Source organism: Halichoerus grypus, chromosome 6 (genome assembly GCF_964656455.1).
Source record: "Halichoerus grypus chromosome 6, mHalGry1.hap1.1, whole genome shotgun sequence".
Lineage (NCBI taxonomy): Eukaryota > Metazoa > Chordata > Mammalia > Carnivora > Phocidae > Halichoerus > Halichoerus grypus.
The window spans coordinates 25,049,628-25,066,427 of record NC_135717.1 but is presented as its reverse complement, the minus strand read 5'-3'; the positions used below and the strand labels follow the sequence as shown (position 1 = coordinate 25,066,427).

The 16,800-nt window shown below is 47.0% G+C and overlaps 2 long non-coding RNA genes and 1 pseudogene across 5 annotated transcripts in view; 2 read left to right on the top strand and 1 right to left on the bottom strand.

The window, feature by feature from the left end:
* Nucleotides 1–16,800, top strand: part of LOC144378826 (uncharacterized) — a 71,433-nt gene that overhangs the window by 50,361 nt on the left and 4,272 nt on the right. The window contains exons 1-3 of one of the 3 annotated variants that reach the window (XR_013448874.1): nt 4,520–4,632; nt 5,069–5,240; nt 6,251–6,372. This is a non-coding gene — a long non-coding RNA (uncharacterized LOC144378826). Of the gene's footprint in view, nt 1–4,519; nt 4,633–5,068; nt 5,241–6,250; nt 6,373–16,800 lie in introns of those variants that run through there. The other 2 variants (XR_013448875.1, XR_013448873.1) reach the window with 2 other exon arrangements.
* On the bottom strand, nt 5,188–8,720 carry LOC144382284 (uncharacterized). Of its 2 annotated transcripts, XR_013448877.1 has the most exons (3): nt 8,550–8,720; nt 5,672–6,297; nt 5,188–5,318 (listed from the first exon to the last, which is right to left on the bottom strand). It is a non-coding gene; the product is annotated as an uncharacterized LOC144382284 (long non-coding RNA). The 2 variants fall into 2 exon arrangements; XR_013448876.1 differs by lacking the exon at nt 5,188–5,318 and having other exon boundaries at nt 5,351–6,297.
* On the top strand, nt 10,206–15,858 carry LOC144382282 (thyroid receptor-interacting protein 11 pseudogene; annotated as a pseudogene).

Sequence of the window (16,800 nt, the reverse complement as noted above, 5' to 3'; positions counted from 1 at the left end):
AAAGATACATAAATGCCCATAAGTTTCAAAGAGCAGATTTCAGTTTAGCTGAAATTAACCTGCAAACATGGGGAAATGCAAAACTAAAACTCTACAGTAAGATAACACTATATATCCATCAGATTGACAAAAATTAAAAACTCTGACAATAACAAATATTGCCAATGTTATGGAACAATGGGAATTCTCCTCTCCTGTTAATGGGAGCATTTCAATACTTTGGAAAATCGCATGGTAAAATGTCATGTCAGTGTGAACTAGCAATTCGTCTTCCAGAAAAATGCTACAGAAATGCATGCTTATACGCACCAGCGTACATGTACAAGAATCCAATGCAGCATGAATCACTAATAGCCCCAAAATGAAAACTACCCAGTGTCCATTAATGGTAGAACAGATAAAAAACACATGATGTTTTTATACAATGGGATATTATACAGCAATGAAAATTAACTACAGCAACCTGCAGCAACATCGACACATCTTAAAAACATAATGCTGAGAAAAGAAGCCAAATATTACAGAGTAATATCTGATTACACACATAAAGGTCAAAAGGAAGTAAAATATGATAATTTGTTTAGGGGTATTTCCTTAGGAGGTAAACTATAAGGGAAAACAAGGAAATGAACACCATAAAAGTCAAGATAGTAAATTCCTTTAGGGAAGAAAGAGAACCATGAAGAGATCTCTGGGGTGTGGGCAATATTCTATTTTTCTGATTCAGTGAGTGGTGACACACGCATCCTCCCCAACATTTGTTATTTCCCGTCTTGTTAATTTTAAGCATTCTGACTGGTATGAGGTGGTATCTCGTTGTGGTTTTGATTTGTATTTCCCTGATGCCGAATGAAGTGGAGCAGTTTTTCATGTGTTTGTGGGCCATTTGTATGTGTTCTTTGGAGAAATGTCTGTGCATGTCTTCTGCCCATTTCTTGACTGGACTAATTGTTTTTTGAGTGTTGAGTTTGGTAAGTTCTTTATAGATCCTGGATACTAGCCCTTTATTTGATAAGACATTTGCAAATATCTTCTTCCATTCCATAGGTTGCCTTTTCTAGTTTTGCTGAGCTTTTCCTTTGCTGTGCAGAAGCTCTTTATCTTGATGAAGTTGCAATAGTTCATGTTTGCTTTTGCTCCCTTGCCTTTGTAGATGTATCTAGCAAGTAGTCGCTGCGGTTGAGGTCGAAGAACCTCCTGCCTGTGTTCTCCCCTAGGATTTTGATGGATTCCTGTCTCACAGTAAGGTCTTCCATCCATCTTGAGTTTATCTTTGTGTATGGTGCCAAAAAATGGTCCGGTTTTATTCTTCTACATGTGGCTGTCCAGTTTTCCCAGTACCATTTATTGAAGAGACTGTCCTTTTTCCACTGGATATTCTTTCCTGCTTTGTCGAAGATTAGTTGACCATAGAGTTGAGGGTCCATTTCTGGGTTCTGTCTTCTGTTCCATTGATCCATGTGTCTGTTTTTGTGCCAGAACCATAGTGTCTTGATGATTACAGCTTTGTACAATAGCTTGAAGTCTGGCATTGTGATGCCACTAGCTTTGGTTTTCGTTTTCAACATTCCTCTGGCGATGCGGGGTCTTTTCTGGTTCCATACCAATTTTAGGATTATTTGTTACACTCTGTGAAAAAAGTTGATGGTATTTTGATGGGGATTTCATCGAATGGTTAGATTACTCTGTGTAGACATTTTAACAATGTTTTTCCAATCCATGAGCATGGAACGTTTTTTCATTTCTTTGTGTCTTCCTCAATTTCTTTCCTAAGTGTTGTGTAGTTTTTGGAGTACAGATCCTTTACCTCTTTGGTTAGGTTTATTCTTAGGTATCTTATGGGTTTCAGTGCACTTGTAAATGGGATCGATTCCTTCATTTCTCTTTCTTCTGTCTCATTGTTAGTGTATGGAAATGCGACTCATTTCTGTGCATTGATTTTATATCCTGCTGAATTCTTGTATGAGTTCTAGCAATTTTGGGGTGGTCTTTTGGGTTTTCCACATAAAGTATCATGTCATCTGCAAAGAGTGAGAGTTTGACTTCTTTGCTCAGTCGGATGCCTTTTATTTCTTTTTTGCTGTTGTCTGATTGCTGAGGCTAGGACTTCTCTAGTTGAAAAACTGTGGTGAGAGTGGGCATCCCTGTCATGTTCCTGACCTTACAGGAAAAGGTCTCAGTGTTTCTCCATTGAGAATGATATTCGCTGTGGGCTTTTCATAGATGGCTTTTATGTTATTGAGGTATATCCCCTCTACCCCTATACCGTGGAGAGTTTTAATCAAGAAAGGATGCTGCATTTTGTCCAGTGCTTTTTCTGCATCAATTGAGAGGATCATATGGATCTTGACCTTTCTTTTATTAATGTGAAGTATCACATGGATTTGATTTGCGAATGTTGAACCACCCTTACAGCCCAGGAATAAATCCCACTTCGTCACGGTGAATACTCCTTTTAACGTGCTGTTGGATCCTGTGCGCTAGTATTGTGCTGAGAATTTTTGCATCCATGGGGTCTTTGTCTGTTTTTGGGATCAAGGTCATGCTGGCCTTATAGAACAAGTTTGGAAGTTTTCCTTCCATTTCTATTTTTTGAAACAGCCTCAGAAGAATAGGTATTAGTTTTTCTTTGAATGTTTGGTGGAATTCCCCTGGGAAGCCATCTGGCCCTGGACTCTTGTGTGTTGGTAGATTTTTTGATCACTGCTTCAATTTCCTTGCTGGTTATGGGTCTGTTCAGGTTTTCTATTTCTTCCTGATTCAGTTTTGGTGGTTTCTAAGTTTCCAGGAATGCATCCATTTCTTTCAGATGGCCTAATTTGTCGTCATATAGTTGCTGTGTGTGTTCTTAAGATTGTTTGTATTTCTTTGGTGTTGGTTGTGATCTGTCCTCTTTCATTCATGACATTATTATTTTGGGTCCTTTCCCCTTTCTTTTGGATAAGTGTGGCTTGAGGTTCATCAAGCTTATTAATAATTTCAAAGAACCAGCTCCTGGTTTCATTGATTGTTCTACTGTTCTTCTGGTTTCTATTTCATTGTTTTCTGCTCTAATCTCTATAATTTCTCTTCTCCTGCTTGGTTTAGGCTTTATTTGCTGTTCATTCTCTGGCTCCTTTGGGCATAAGGTTAGCTTGTGTATTGGAGACTTTCTGATTTTTTGAGGAAAGCTTGTATTGCTATGTACTTTCCTCTTAGGACCGCCTTTGCTGTCTCCCAAAGGTTTTGAACAGCTATGTTTTCATTTTCATTCATCTCCATGAAATCTTTAATTCTTCTTTAATTTCCCGGTTGATGCATTCATTCTTTAGTAGGATGCTCTTTAGCCTCCGAGTGTTTGAGTTCCTTCCCTATTTCCTGTTGTGATTGAGTTCCTGTTTCAAAGCGTAGTGGTCTGAAAATATGCAGGGAATAATCCCAATCTTTTGGTATGGGTTGAGACCTGATTTGTGCCCCGGTATGGGATCTCTTCTGGAGAATGTTCCATGTGCCCTGTAGAAGAATGTGTATTCTGTTGCTTTAGGATGGCATGCTGTGATATATCTGTGAAGTCCATCTGGTCCAGTGTGTCATTCAGAGCCCTTGTTTCCTTGTTGATCATCTGCTTAGATGATCTGTGCATTGCTGTGAGTGGGGTGTTGAAGTCCCCTACGGTTATTGTATTATTCTCGTTGTGTTTCCTTCATTTGGTTATTAATTGGTTTATGTAATTGGCTGCTCAAGTTAGGAGCATATATATTTATAATTGTTAGATCTTCTTGTCGGGTAGGCCCTTTAAGTATGATACAGCGTCCTTCTTCATCCCTTACTACAGTCTTTGGTTTAAAATCTAATTTGTCTGATAGGAGGATTGCTACCCCAGCTTTCGTTTGAGGTCCATTAGCATGATAAATGGATCTCTACCCCCTCACTTTTGATCTGGAGGTGTCTTTAGTTCTAAAATGAGTCTCTTGTAGATAGCATATGGATGGGTCTTGCTTTTTTATCCAATCGGATACCCTGTGTCTTTTTTTTTTAAATGATGTTTTTTTTTTTTTTTTAAGATTTTGTTTATTCATTTGAGACACAGAGATACAGGGAGAGACAGAGAGAGAGAGAGAGCATGAGCAGGGAGAGAGGCAGAGGGAGAAGGAGAAGCAGGCTCCCCACTGAGCCAGGAGCCCGATGCGGGGCTCGATCCCAGGACCCTGGGATCATGACCTGAGCCGAAGGCAGACGCTTAACCATCTGAGCCACCCAGGCACCCATACCCTGTGTCTTTTGATTGGAGCATTTAGCCCATTTACATTCAGAGTAACTATTGAGAGATATGAATTTAGTACCGTCGTATTACCTGTATAGTCCCTGTTTCTGTAGATCTTTTTCTTTCTGGTCCAGTGTTACTTTTGGGCTCTCTCTTGGCATAGAGGATCCCTTTTAGTATTTCTTTCTTTTTTTTTTTTTTTTTAAGATTTTATTTATTTGACAGAGAGAGACACAACAAGAGAGGGAACACAAGCAGGGGGAGTAGGAGAGGAAGAAGCAGGCTTCCCGCGGAGCAGGGAGCCCAATGCGGGGCTCGATCCCAGGACCCTGGGATCATGACCTGAGCCAAAGGCAGAGGCTTAACGACTGAGCCACCCGGGTGCCCCAGTAATTTTATTTTATATTCCTCTTCTTTTGGGGGTGAAGTTGAAGATCGTTTTTATATGTTTAAGAGCCATTTATATTATCTTTTACTGTGAACTGTCTGGTCAAGTAAGGAATTACTTTCTTGACCTTAGTAAAATGATAGTAACACTGTTAGGCTCTGAAGTCCTTTCTATCAAGGCAGTGAAGGGATTTGAGATGGGAGGGTGACTTAGTCAGATTGAGAAATTGACCAAATGACCACAGTCCTTGGGCATGCAGGGGAATCCTCACCCTAAAGATGGAGCCTATGGGTAGATTGTATAAGAAATGTAAAGAAAGTGTAAAGTGGTGGTTCCTGAGAATAAGGCCATGGACCTTACTTGGAGCTGAGGGTGAACCCAGGCATCAGGGAGATGGGGCCAGGCCTGGCTAAGAGGCCTGAAATCCTGTCTCCCAGGCTCCTGAGGCAGCTTTCCTAACCAGTGCTACAGAGGTGGGAACCCACCTTGGGGCCCTGGGAGCTGGACGCCCCAGGCAGGGTGTCAGCCGGCCTTCCTTCCTTCTTCCTCTGCATGGGCTGGCATCTCCAGACCGGACCCACTAGGAGAGGGCTTCCCAGGCAACATGTGGTGAGCATCTTTAAAGTTTTGTTCCAATAATCTATCTGTTGTGGACGATATTCTATGACATACATGAAAAATGATTTCCTAGAAAAATAAAATGCAAGAGACACATAAAATAGAAGCTCAACTTATTTATTAGGAGAATCAATAGACATAGAATTCCTATGTCCCATTGCAGTAAGTTTCTAAATGCTACTGAGATTTGGTTCTTAAAGTAGTTATACTTTAAGCAACAGGGCTTTAGAACAGATATTATCTTCCATTTCCCCCTCTTAGAACAGATACTATTTTCCATTTTCCCCTCTTTTATTTCTCATCGTCTTCACTCCAGCTCCCCACCCCACAGCTGAACCAGTCCATTTATTCGGCAACGTTTGCTCATGCCTTCCCCTCCCGCAGACGGTCTATGAGGCCACTTTATAAACAGGGGCTCTTACCCACACAGGATGGAGAGGAAGGGAACGTGGTGGCAATACGGCTTTTCTTTCTTTTTTTTTTTTTTTGCTTTGACATTTATCTGCCCCGTTTCCTGACCCCAGAATCTTATTTTCGTCATGATCTCGCATTGTTGAGTTTTCACAGAGTCCTGAGAGGCTTACACCTAACCAAGAGAAAGTATATTTCCAAGAGGAACATTTAGATCTGATTTTTTATGTAAAACCCTTGGCTTTCTTATGTAAAATTATGGGACTTTTTTTTTAAGATGGTTAATTCCACCATCAAGTAGATTGTACTTACTTGAGTTCAAACAGCTTTAAAAATAAACTGGGTGTTGCACGCAAATAATGAATCATGGAACGCTATATCAAAAACTACTGAAGTACTATATGGTGATTAACATAACATAAAACAAAAAACAAGAGAATGTGAAAGTCACTCTTTGTCCCATGAAGTCCACAGATAAACCGCTGACCCCAAAGAAGAGCAGAAGGGTCCTCATTTGCTCTTCTCCTGGGGTGGGCTCTGCAGGGATGATTTCCCACCTCACTGAGCGATAGCTTGTCTCTGTCTCTCAGGATATTTTGCTCGAGTCCAAGGCATCAGCCAGCTGCTAAAGGCATTTCTGTGGAAGACAGGATGTCATTATCAAATTCTAAATCTTGGCGCTGGGATAGATACCACCTTCTGGAGATTAAAGGTAAATGAAAATTCCCCTTTTTCTTTCCCGAATTGTTTCATTTGTGAAGGTGCCCGCCTGGTTCAAAAATGTTAAAAATATATTCAGAAGGAATGCAGTGACTGCCTGTCTTGCGCCCCTGTCCCCAGCTGCTTGCACCTGCTGCCACCCTCAGCCACATATGTGATGTCACCAGGGCCTCGGTGAAGGATAGGTGCCTGGCTTCCCATCCTTTGCTGTTGCAACAGGGGTTATGAAAAAAATCCTTGTAGACATGTCCTCAGCACGTGTGGAAGAGCCCTGCCAGTGGAATTGTGAGAACCAGAGCCCCTGCATCTGCCATATTGACGATAAGGAAGAGGTTTCCTTTTTTATTATGTTATGTTAATCACCATTCATTACATCATTAGTTTTTTTTTTTTAAAGATTTTATTTATTTATTTGACAGAGAGATTGACAGCGAGAGAGGAACACAAGCAGGGGGAAGTGGGAGAGGGAGAAGCAGGCTTCCCGCTGAGCGGGGAGCCCGATGCGGGGCTCGAACCCAGGATCCTGGGATCATGACCTGAGCCGAAGGCAGACGCTTAACGACTGAGCCACCCAGGCGCCCCTCATCATTAGTTTTTGATGTAGTGTTCCGTGATTCGTTGTTTGTGCATAACACCCAGGGCTCCATGCAGAACGTGCCTTCCCCAATACCCATCACCAGGCTAACCCATCCTCCCACCTCGCTCCCCTAGAACCCTCAGTTTGTTTTTCAGAGTCCATAGTCTCTCGTGGTTCATCTCCCCCTCCAATTTCCCCCCCTTCATTCTTCCCCTCCTGCTATCTTCTTCTTTTTTTTTCTTAACATATGATGTATTATTTGTTTCAGAGGTACGGATCTGTGATTCAACAGTCTTACACAATTCACAGCGCTCACCATAGCACATACCCTCCCCAATGTCTTACCACCCAGCCACCCCATCCCTCCCACCCCCCACGACTCCAGCAACCCTCAGTTTGTTTCCTGAGATGAAGAATTCTTCATATCAGTGAGGTCATATGATACATGTCTTTCTCTGATTGACTTATTTCGCTCAGCATAACACCCTCCAGTTCCATCCATGTCTGATAACGATGATTTTATTGTCATCATGACAGCGTCCTCGGTACGGTTTGGGGATGTGCAAGGCTGGGTGATGGTGATATGAAACAAAGGCCTTTTGTAGCTATTCCCTGATTTGGTCCCTCACCTGCTCTGTTAGGGGGCAAGAACAGGTGTATGTAACTACGCTCATTCACAGGAAAGGCGATGGGTCTGGTTAGTGGCAGAACCAGGACAATATGGACTGCAGCTCCTGCAAGTCCGGGTTCCTTCCCTGTTCTCTACACAGGGCCTTGTGCTTGTTCAGGGGGTTCTTTGCGGTCTGTCGATTCACGGTGTGTCTGTACCTCAGGCCCCACGTCTGTGTCCCGTGTCATAAGTCATAAAGGCACAGCCACGGCGCTTACTAGGGCAGGTCCTGCTGGGAGAGTCTCTCGTGTATTTATTTCCTCAGGAATCCTCACAACCCCGTGAGGTGCTGTCCCTTTCTCTACTGTGCAGACGAGGAACGCTTGGCCCGGGGAGGTTAGTGACTTCCAGCGCCTCACAGCAGACACGTGGTGGAGCTGGGATCGGAAGCCCATTCCCCGGCTCCAGAGTGCCGGCCCTTTCCCCCCACCGTGCTCTCCCCCCCAGAAAAAGTAGTAGTACCACAAGACAGTGCTCGCCCTCACCATGCGGGGTGCTTTGTGATATTTGCTCTTGTATCCTATTTGATCCCCTAAATGCTGGTCCCACTCCACCCCCCCCCCCACATTGGTTTCCTGACCCTCCCTAATCTGTCTCAGTCTGGGTTTTGGAAAACTCTGTTAGGTCCTACTTCCCCAGCACCTCTCAGTGCGTCCCCACGTCCATCCCAGTGGCGGCTCCCCCAGTTCAGGCTCCCCTTGACTTCTTCCCTGGACCTTCTTCCTGGATGGCTGTGAGATCCTCCTAACTTTTGTCCTCCATCCATTCTCCATGCGGAGACCAAAGTCACCTCAAAATACATTTCTGACCATAGTGTTCCTAATTTAAGGCGCTAAGTACACCTTTGCTGTTTGGGGCCTAGTGTTCAGTCCATGAAGATGGTCGGTCAATGTATGAGGGAATACAGAATTAGAAAACTTACTGTGTGTTCGTCCTCAGGATGAAGATCTTCTCCCAAGTAAGTATTCTGAGGTCGACTTTCCAATGATAGTCACGAGAAAGCTGCACAGCACCACGGAACCTCACTGTGGGGTTGCTCACAAGGTCCTCGATCTTGGGACGAGAACGTGGCCTCGCAATGCTCTATGAATGGATAACACACAGGATGCACGTGCCATTCACACACGTGCTTTGGTCAAACTAAACCCCCCTTTTGACCCCACTATTGGGGAAAAAAAGAAGCAAAAGCTGTGGAAAACTCACACTTTCCTATTTCTCCCAGCATAAACAGTAGGTCCAGTACAGCCAACTGCCCCAAAGACGTTGAAAGATGTGCCCCCGATAACGGGGCACATGACAGTCACCTGCAGGAGCTCTCAACACCACCAACGGTTCCTGTTGCAACAGCCTGATGCTCCACAAATTCCGGTCTGTTCTGTCATTTCATAATGGATCATGTTTCCTGTCAAGCATTAAAGCAGTCCCAAAGAAACCTGGAGAAGACTCGGCTTCCAAATCCAAAGGGAGAAAGGCTTTTTAAAAAGCTCTTCAAAATTACACTAAAAGTCGTCCCAAGGCGTTTCCACAGTTCTTTCCTCCCAGTTCCCAATTTCTCAATGTCAAGATCTTGGGCAGTCTGGTCATAGGGGCCCGGGTCTGGAGACGGCGGCACCTGTAGAGTCCCTGGATGGACGCCCGAACGTCCTGGGCGGATCCCAGGGGCTCTGATGGCCCCTTCCTTATTTAGTGCCATCAGGCACTGGGAGGTGGAGGGTCTGCAGCGGCGGGGCGACCCGGAAAGCCTGAGACCATCGCCCGCAGAGCACAGCGTCCGCTCGGCCTGGGGCTCACTGGTTAGCGGAGTTTTCACCCAGGGCAAACCCCGGGGGAGGGCAGGGGAAGGCTCGGGTGCAGTCCGCCCAGGGCGATGCTGGGTGGGGCCTGGACAGAGGGCGACGGGGACGGCCGACCCACCCCGCTGCTCCCCAGGCGCTCGGGCAGCGGCACCGAGCCGGGCTCCAGGTCTTGGCGTGGCGCAGCCCCAGGCCCGGACCCCGAGGCCTGATGTGGGGCGGCGGCAAGGGACCAGAGCGCGCGACCAGGAGAGCAGCCGGCCCTCCCGCGCCCGAGCCTGGTACGGGCTCCTGCTGACCCGGACCGACGCACTCGCCTTCCCACGGTCTGGTGGGTCAGCTGCTTCATGCAGCTGCATTGCTTCTTCCTGGCGGCGGCGGCGGCCGGCACGGCCAGGGCCCAGCAGCTCGAGGAATCGCCCGGGGGGAGGGGGGCCGACATCGCTTCATGTCCACCCGAGGCGGCAGTGGAGGCGGCTCTGGGGCCGGCGCCCCGCCCTCGCCGCCTCTCATCCAGTGGCGCGGCGGGTCGGGGCCTTGGGAGGCCAGACCCGGGACGGGGTACCCAGCCCCTCCTCCACCCATGGCGGGAACCCCGGGGCCGCCCTGTGCAGGGCCCGGAGGCCCCCTATCCGGCACCACCACCGCCGCCGCCCGCGACCCCCTGCCGGGTCAAGCCGCACACCTCCGCGAGGCAGCCGATGCGCCCAGCGCACGGAGCCGCCGGAGAACCGCCAAACCCCAGTGTGGGACGCACTGTCCGCGTAGAGCTGGCAGGGCACGGAGGGACAGAACACTCTGGAGCCTCTGGAGGCTGGAAATGCCCAAAGTCTCCTTGAGGGCCGTGCCTCTGCGCAGGTATAGATATCTGTCAAATGCACCTGCGATCTGCTCTCCTAGGTGAATGGATGCGTGTGCCTGTGTACTAGTCACCTCGATTAAAAAGATACTGTTGTGTGGAAAGCACAAGCCGCAGGAGTTGTGTACCGAGATACCACTTAGGGGGAAAGTCCAGGGCCACATGCATTTTCTGTGGGCAGGCACCTGGGGGCAGTCAGGCAGGAGCACTCACTAGGGGCCCACCCAGGAGAGCCAGGAAGCAGGGGCAGAAGGGGAAGGGGCCCAGCCCTGCATGGGAAGTCGTGGGGCTGAGCGGCTGGGACCGGGACCAGTGGCCAGAGTCGGCCCTGGGAAGGCCCGAGGCCTCGGCCTTTCCTAGCAACGTGGCCTGCGCAGGGGAGGCGGGTGCCGGGCCCACGCCGGCGTTGCCTAGAAACGCCTATTGTCTTCTGATTCTTAGCCTGGCGCAAGCAGGGGTTCTGGGACACTTGGCGGGGTAGTCCGACTGCGCTGGACGCTTTTCCACAGCGGACCACGACAGTTATATGACCCGCGGAGATGTGCTCTTGGGTTGGTGGCCTGGGCTCTGGCCTAGGCCATTCCCAGGGGGGAGTGGATGGCCGTGAGACTTCCTTGACCGGCTACAACTCGGATCTCACGATGGACTTTGCTGATGTCATATCATCTCAGACAGAAATCAACAGACTCCTCAACGAGATCAAAACACTGGAGGCTGATCTTACACTTTGGAAACGTTTGTCCAAGGGACCAAATAGCTCAGACTCCAATGCCATCTGGAAACTGAAGAGCACCATCAGGGACCTAGAAGAGAGGCGCATGAGGGAGATGGAGGAACATCAACTCGGAGTTGCGATACTGCACAGTGTCCATCAAGAAAAACTGGCCGACATCATTGACAGGCACCGCAAACAACTCCTCGAGTATGAAAAACGGATAGAAGACCTGCAACATCAAGAGTCTGCCGGTCATGGGAAAGATGACTTACTTCAAGAAAGGGAAACTGAGCTTCGAAGGTTGAAGCAACAGCTTGCAGAAATGGAGCGGCTGAATGACAGTTTAAACAACGTTGCTTCTGATCTCAGAGCAGAAAACCAAAAGTTGGTTTTGGCGCTCCAGGATGTAAGACATCAGCTGGAAGAATCTATTCTCCGGAACAACGAGGATTCTCTGGAAAACAACACTGCTGTGAGGGCTTTAAAAATAGAAAAAGGACGGTTAATAGCAAAATTGGCTCGGGCGGAAAAGAAGCTGTTGGAGGAAACAAACAAGTGTGAGCAAACTATCAAAGAATTGTCCCCTTTAGAGCATGTGCATTTCATTCAACACAGTCAAGAGAAAGACCTGGAAATAGTACACCTCAAAAAGAGGATCGAGCAGATGGACGCTGACCGTAAAGAAACGAAGGAAATGCTGTCCTCTGCTCTGGAGGAGCAGAAGCAATTGACACAACTCATTAAAGAGAAAGAGATGTATATTGAAGAACTTACAGGAAGTCCAGAGCTTCAGGAGGAATTCGGCCAGTCTACCCAAACCTTCAGAAGCAGTGACATTTTCCAGCCATCCGTGGAGGACAAAGACAGGTGTCTCCCATCCGTGACAGGCGAAAATCATCATGTGAGAGAAGAACTGGAGAGCCTAAGACAACAGAGTCGCTCTGTTCCTGCGGTCGACCCTAAAATCCTAGACGAGATCATAGAACTAGAGTGTGAGGTGTTTCAACTGCAGGAGTTAAAGGATGATCTCGAGGAGGAAATCAGAGAGCAACAGAAGATCATTCACAACCAGCAGCAGGGCAAGATAGGACTGCTTCATTCTTTACAAGAGCAGAAGCAGAAAGTGGAGCATCTCCAATACCGGCAGGAGCAGATGAATACTGAACACGCTCAGCTCCTTTCAGCGAAAGACGAGGAGATTCAGCATTTGCAGGACACGATAGAACAAATGAAAGCCCGGTTGCCTGACAAAAGCCAGCACATTCCAACAGAAGACTGTGATGATGTGGAAGTCACAACCAGTCAGCCTCTTCCTAGAGAAAACGGAAGCGAAAAGCTTGATTCACGTGAAGCCGAAACTCAAAGATCAGTCCTAGGAATCAAAGAACACGAACTGGAGATGAAGCTTCTAACTGAACAGAACATCCGACTGACGGAACAGATCGATCGGCTCTCCAAAGAGGAGATTGGTAAACTAACTCAGATTATCCAGCAGAAAGACTTGGAGATTCAGGGTCTTTCCAGCAGGATCTCTGCGGCTTCTCACAGCCAGAACGGGGACGTGGAGCGACTTCAGCGGCAATTGCAAGAGCATGCTTGGAAAAGCGAACAGGTCTTGGCTGTCTTAAATGAGAAAACGAGGGAGAACAGCAATCTGAAGACAGAGTATGACAAAATGGCAGATAGAATGGCTGCCACAGAAGCAGAGCTCCGGCGGATGCAAGAGGAAAATCAAAAACTGTCCACTAGAATTGACAGTAGTGGTCAGGAGCTGTTTAGAGAAACGATTCAGAATTTATCACACATTGTTCGAGAGAAAGACCTCGAAGTGGATGCGTTAAGTCAGAAATGTCAGACTTTATTGGCACTCCTGCAACCATCCAGCACTGGTAATGAGGTTCGAGGCGTTAATATGGATCAGTTCAAGCAGCTTCTACAGGAACGGGACACATTAAAACAGCGAGTGAAGATCATGGAAGAGTGGAAACAGCAGGTGATGACCACAGTCCAAAATATGAAGCGTGAGTCACCCCAGCTTCAGAGAGCTCTGGCACAACTCCAGGCGCGGGCTTTCGCCAGCAGCGAAAAGGATTCTGAACTAGAGACGACCTCTAGTGACCTGATCCAAACGTACAAAGGCAATGAAATAAAATTACAACATTTAGAGAAGGAACTGGCACAAATTCAGCTCAGCATCGGGGAGCTTTGCAATGCCAAGGATCTCCTTCTAGGGAAACTGGACGTGATTTTCCTCCAGCCCTCCCCCGACTCCTCAGAGTCAGCGGACTCTCTGGAGGCCATGAAATCTGACAGAGTGAGTGAGGCTTCTCACTTGCTCCAAGCGGAGGTAGAAGAGCTGAGAAAATCCATGCAAGAAAAAGATACAATGATTCGAGCCCTCCAGGAAGATAAGCAGAGATGGATTGATTCAGTGGCTGCCACGTGGGAAGGAGAAGGCCAAGAACAGGAACACAGGGATTCTGACATCGAGCAGCTGAAGGAGAAACAGGCCGTTCTACAAAACTTCATTCAGGATGAGGAGCTCCGAATCCAAGCGAAAAGTGAGGACTTGCTTTCTTTACCGGAGAACTTCCGTAGCCAAGTGAGTGAAAATGAACTTTTGAGGCAGACGGTCACCAATCTGAAGGAGAGAATAGCAGAGTTGGAAATGGATGTGTGTCAACTGAAAGAGGAAAATGCAAAAGTCGAGGAAAACTCTAGAGAAAAGGAAGTGGGAAATGAGGCATTGCAAGAGACAGATAGGCTGCTTTCAGTGATGCGGAGAGAGGAGGAATCCCAGGGTGCTGCGATGAAAGAGAAGGCACTTGCTTTGGAGCAACTATTGCAAGAGAAAGAAGAGCACGAGACCGGGGTATTGAACCGGCTGGTCAGTGCAGTTACATCCATGCAGGGAAAGACAGTTCTGTGCCAACAGGGGAGAGAGGAAGTCCTGTTGGCCCTGAAACAGAAACAAACGGAAACCTGTGCCCTCCAGAAGGAGGTTCACCATTTACGTGAGAGCGAATTACGCCTAACCCAGGAGCTGGAGAGACGGCGACACCTCGCTCTAGAAGCCGAAGACGCTCATCGCCGGGAAGCTCTGGCCTCAGAAGACAAAGTGGCTCAACTCAGGAAGGAAGTGACGGTCTTGCAGGGAAAACTCGTTTTGTCTTCCACTGCCATGGAAAATGCCAGCCGAGGAGCCAGTGTGCAGGTGGAGTCGCTGCAGGAGCAGCTGCACGTGGTGACCCAGCAGAGAGAGGACACCGCGCTGCAGCTTGCTGCCTCCCAGGAAGAAGGGAAGCAGTATGGTCACATCCTAGCTGACCTCAAGTTGGAGCTCGCCGAATGGATGGAAAAGGCAGACAGCCTAGAAGGAAAACTGAAGTCATTGCAGGGACGATTACATAAAACAAATGCTGACTTGGAGCTGAAGGAAGACCAACTCCAAGAATTCCAGAAACAGAATGAGGTCCAGCAGGAAATCCTGGAGGACACACAGAAGAAACTGATGAACTTAGTCAGTAAGTCCGAAGGAATGGTGGACAAAAGCCTACTAAGGAGCCTCTTCCTGGGATCTTTCCAAGCACCTGATGCTGAACGGCAGGAAGCCTTAAGGTTGATGGGAAGCATGCTGGGGATCCGAGAAGACCAGATGCAGCAGCTGTTCAATGAAGGGCCAGGTGGTGTTACCAGCTGGATGACTCGGGGGCCTGGATCCAAAAGCGCCCCCAACACACGTGTGAAGCCAAATCACCGACCTATGGCCAAGAATTCTTTTTCAGGACTTTTCGTCCAGTTTCTAGAAGCGGAATCTCATTCAGCTTTGCCACCACCAAAGCCCTCTGCTCATGACGCGAAGCCCCCAGATTCCGGAGGAAGGGGAAAACTGGCTATGAAACAGGGCCCGCCACGTCTGAACGCTACCCTAGGATCCACATCCCGGACAAAAGATGCGAAGCCCCGCACCACAACTGTGTCTCTTATTACCCCACCTGGACCGGAAACGGATGGATCGGAGCACCTTCTTCTAAATGCCGTCACGGATGCTTTGCCCACGTACACACCCCAAATACTGTCACCTGCCAAGAAGGTTGGAATGGCGGCCAAAGGCCTCTCAAAGGAATAGAGGATTCTCAAGCCAGAGATGAGACAGCGCTCGAAAGACCCCAAGTCGCTCTGTGTGTTTACCTTATCCCAAAATGTCCTTTTGCAAAACGTAATATTTTTGCAGTCTTGCTTTCAGCTTAATAAAAATATTCTTTTATGAGTTAACAAAAACAGGCATCTTTTCATGACTGCAGAGGTATTCACCAAACTGAAAATGGTGGTTATTTCTTATGAGAGTAGACACTGGTGGGGTTGGGGGCTGTGGTCAATGGTACTTCCAGTATTGTTTGTAATGCTTTGATGTTTTCATAAGGAGCACCTATCTACATATACCTTTGGTAAGGAAAACATCAACTTGTTTTAATGTTCCAAACTTATCAAATACACGAGCACATACGCTTTGTTTGAGAAACTAGGTGTATAGCATGAAAGTTTAAGATGAATACATTTTTTTTAAAAATGCAAGTTTGATTTTCCCATCTATGTCCCATTTCTCTTTCTCCTTTTTTATTTTTAATTGTTTTTTCCATTTCACTTTATGTTGCCTGGGAATCTACTTCATGGGTAACCTGATTTATCTCAGGCCTTTAGAAATATATGTATATTTGTCTATTTGGGCGTATAGTATTCTATGACTTGCTTTTTAAAAAAAAAATCACTCTGCCTTGGAGATCTTTACAAATGTGAATGAATTCCAATTCATTCTTTAAAAGGAAATGCAGGCATTTATGGATATACCCTAAATTACTTAACTAGCTCCTATTGATCAGTATTTAATCGGTTTTTACTTCAAATGTCCATGGTCAACTCCCTTCTTCATTTCCTCAAAAGCCACTGCAAATCTTCATTTGCAGTTCCAGGCTAATTACTCCACTATACTCTGGAAACCATCCATTCAGACTTCTTTCCTTCTTCTTCTTTTTTTTTTTTAAAAGATTTTATTTATTTATTTGACAGAGAGAGCAGGAGAGCACAGGCAGGGCGGGTGGCAGAGGGCGAAGGAGAAGCAGGCCCCTTGCTGAGCAGGGAGCCTGATGTGGTGCTTGATTCCCGGGTCACCGAGATCATGACCTGAACCAAAGGCAGACGCTAAACTGACTGAGCCACCCAAGCGCCTCCCATTCAGACTTCTTTAAAGATCTCATTCCATTAATTTTCCATTCTGCTGTATCTTCCACCTGCCAAATATCTTAACTCCTTCCCTCCCTTTCTGTTGCCAGTGCTCTGGTTCACCCATTCCTGTCTCTTGCACAGACTAGTGCAGTAGACTGCCTACTGATCTTGCTGGTTCCACTCTCGGCCTCCTTTGAATCCATTCTCCATGCTGCTGTCAGGGCGAACTGAGATGAAAATCTGATGTGACTTCCCTGCTGTCATTATTTGTGGGTTCCCTCATTGCTTGGAGTTCGACCTTTAAGAGACCATCCAAGCCCTTGCTTTTGCAGCCTTCCCTCCTGCTCATCATTCACATACAGGCCGCCCTTTAGCCCCAGGGAATTCTTACAAGCCCCAAATAGATTATTATCCAAATAACTTCAAGTGCATGAGCCTCATCATTGTGCCTTGACAAAGGTACAAAGCAGAAGGATTTCATTTTTCTCCTCTTCACCCATTGGTAAAGGGAGTGATTCCCACCCTAAAGTTATGGGATGTCCGGATGCTGAACAGATGAGCTCGACAGTAATTTATTACCCAT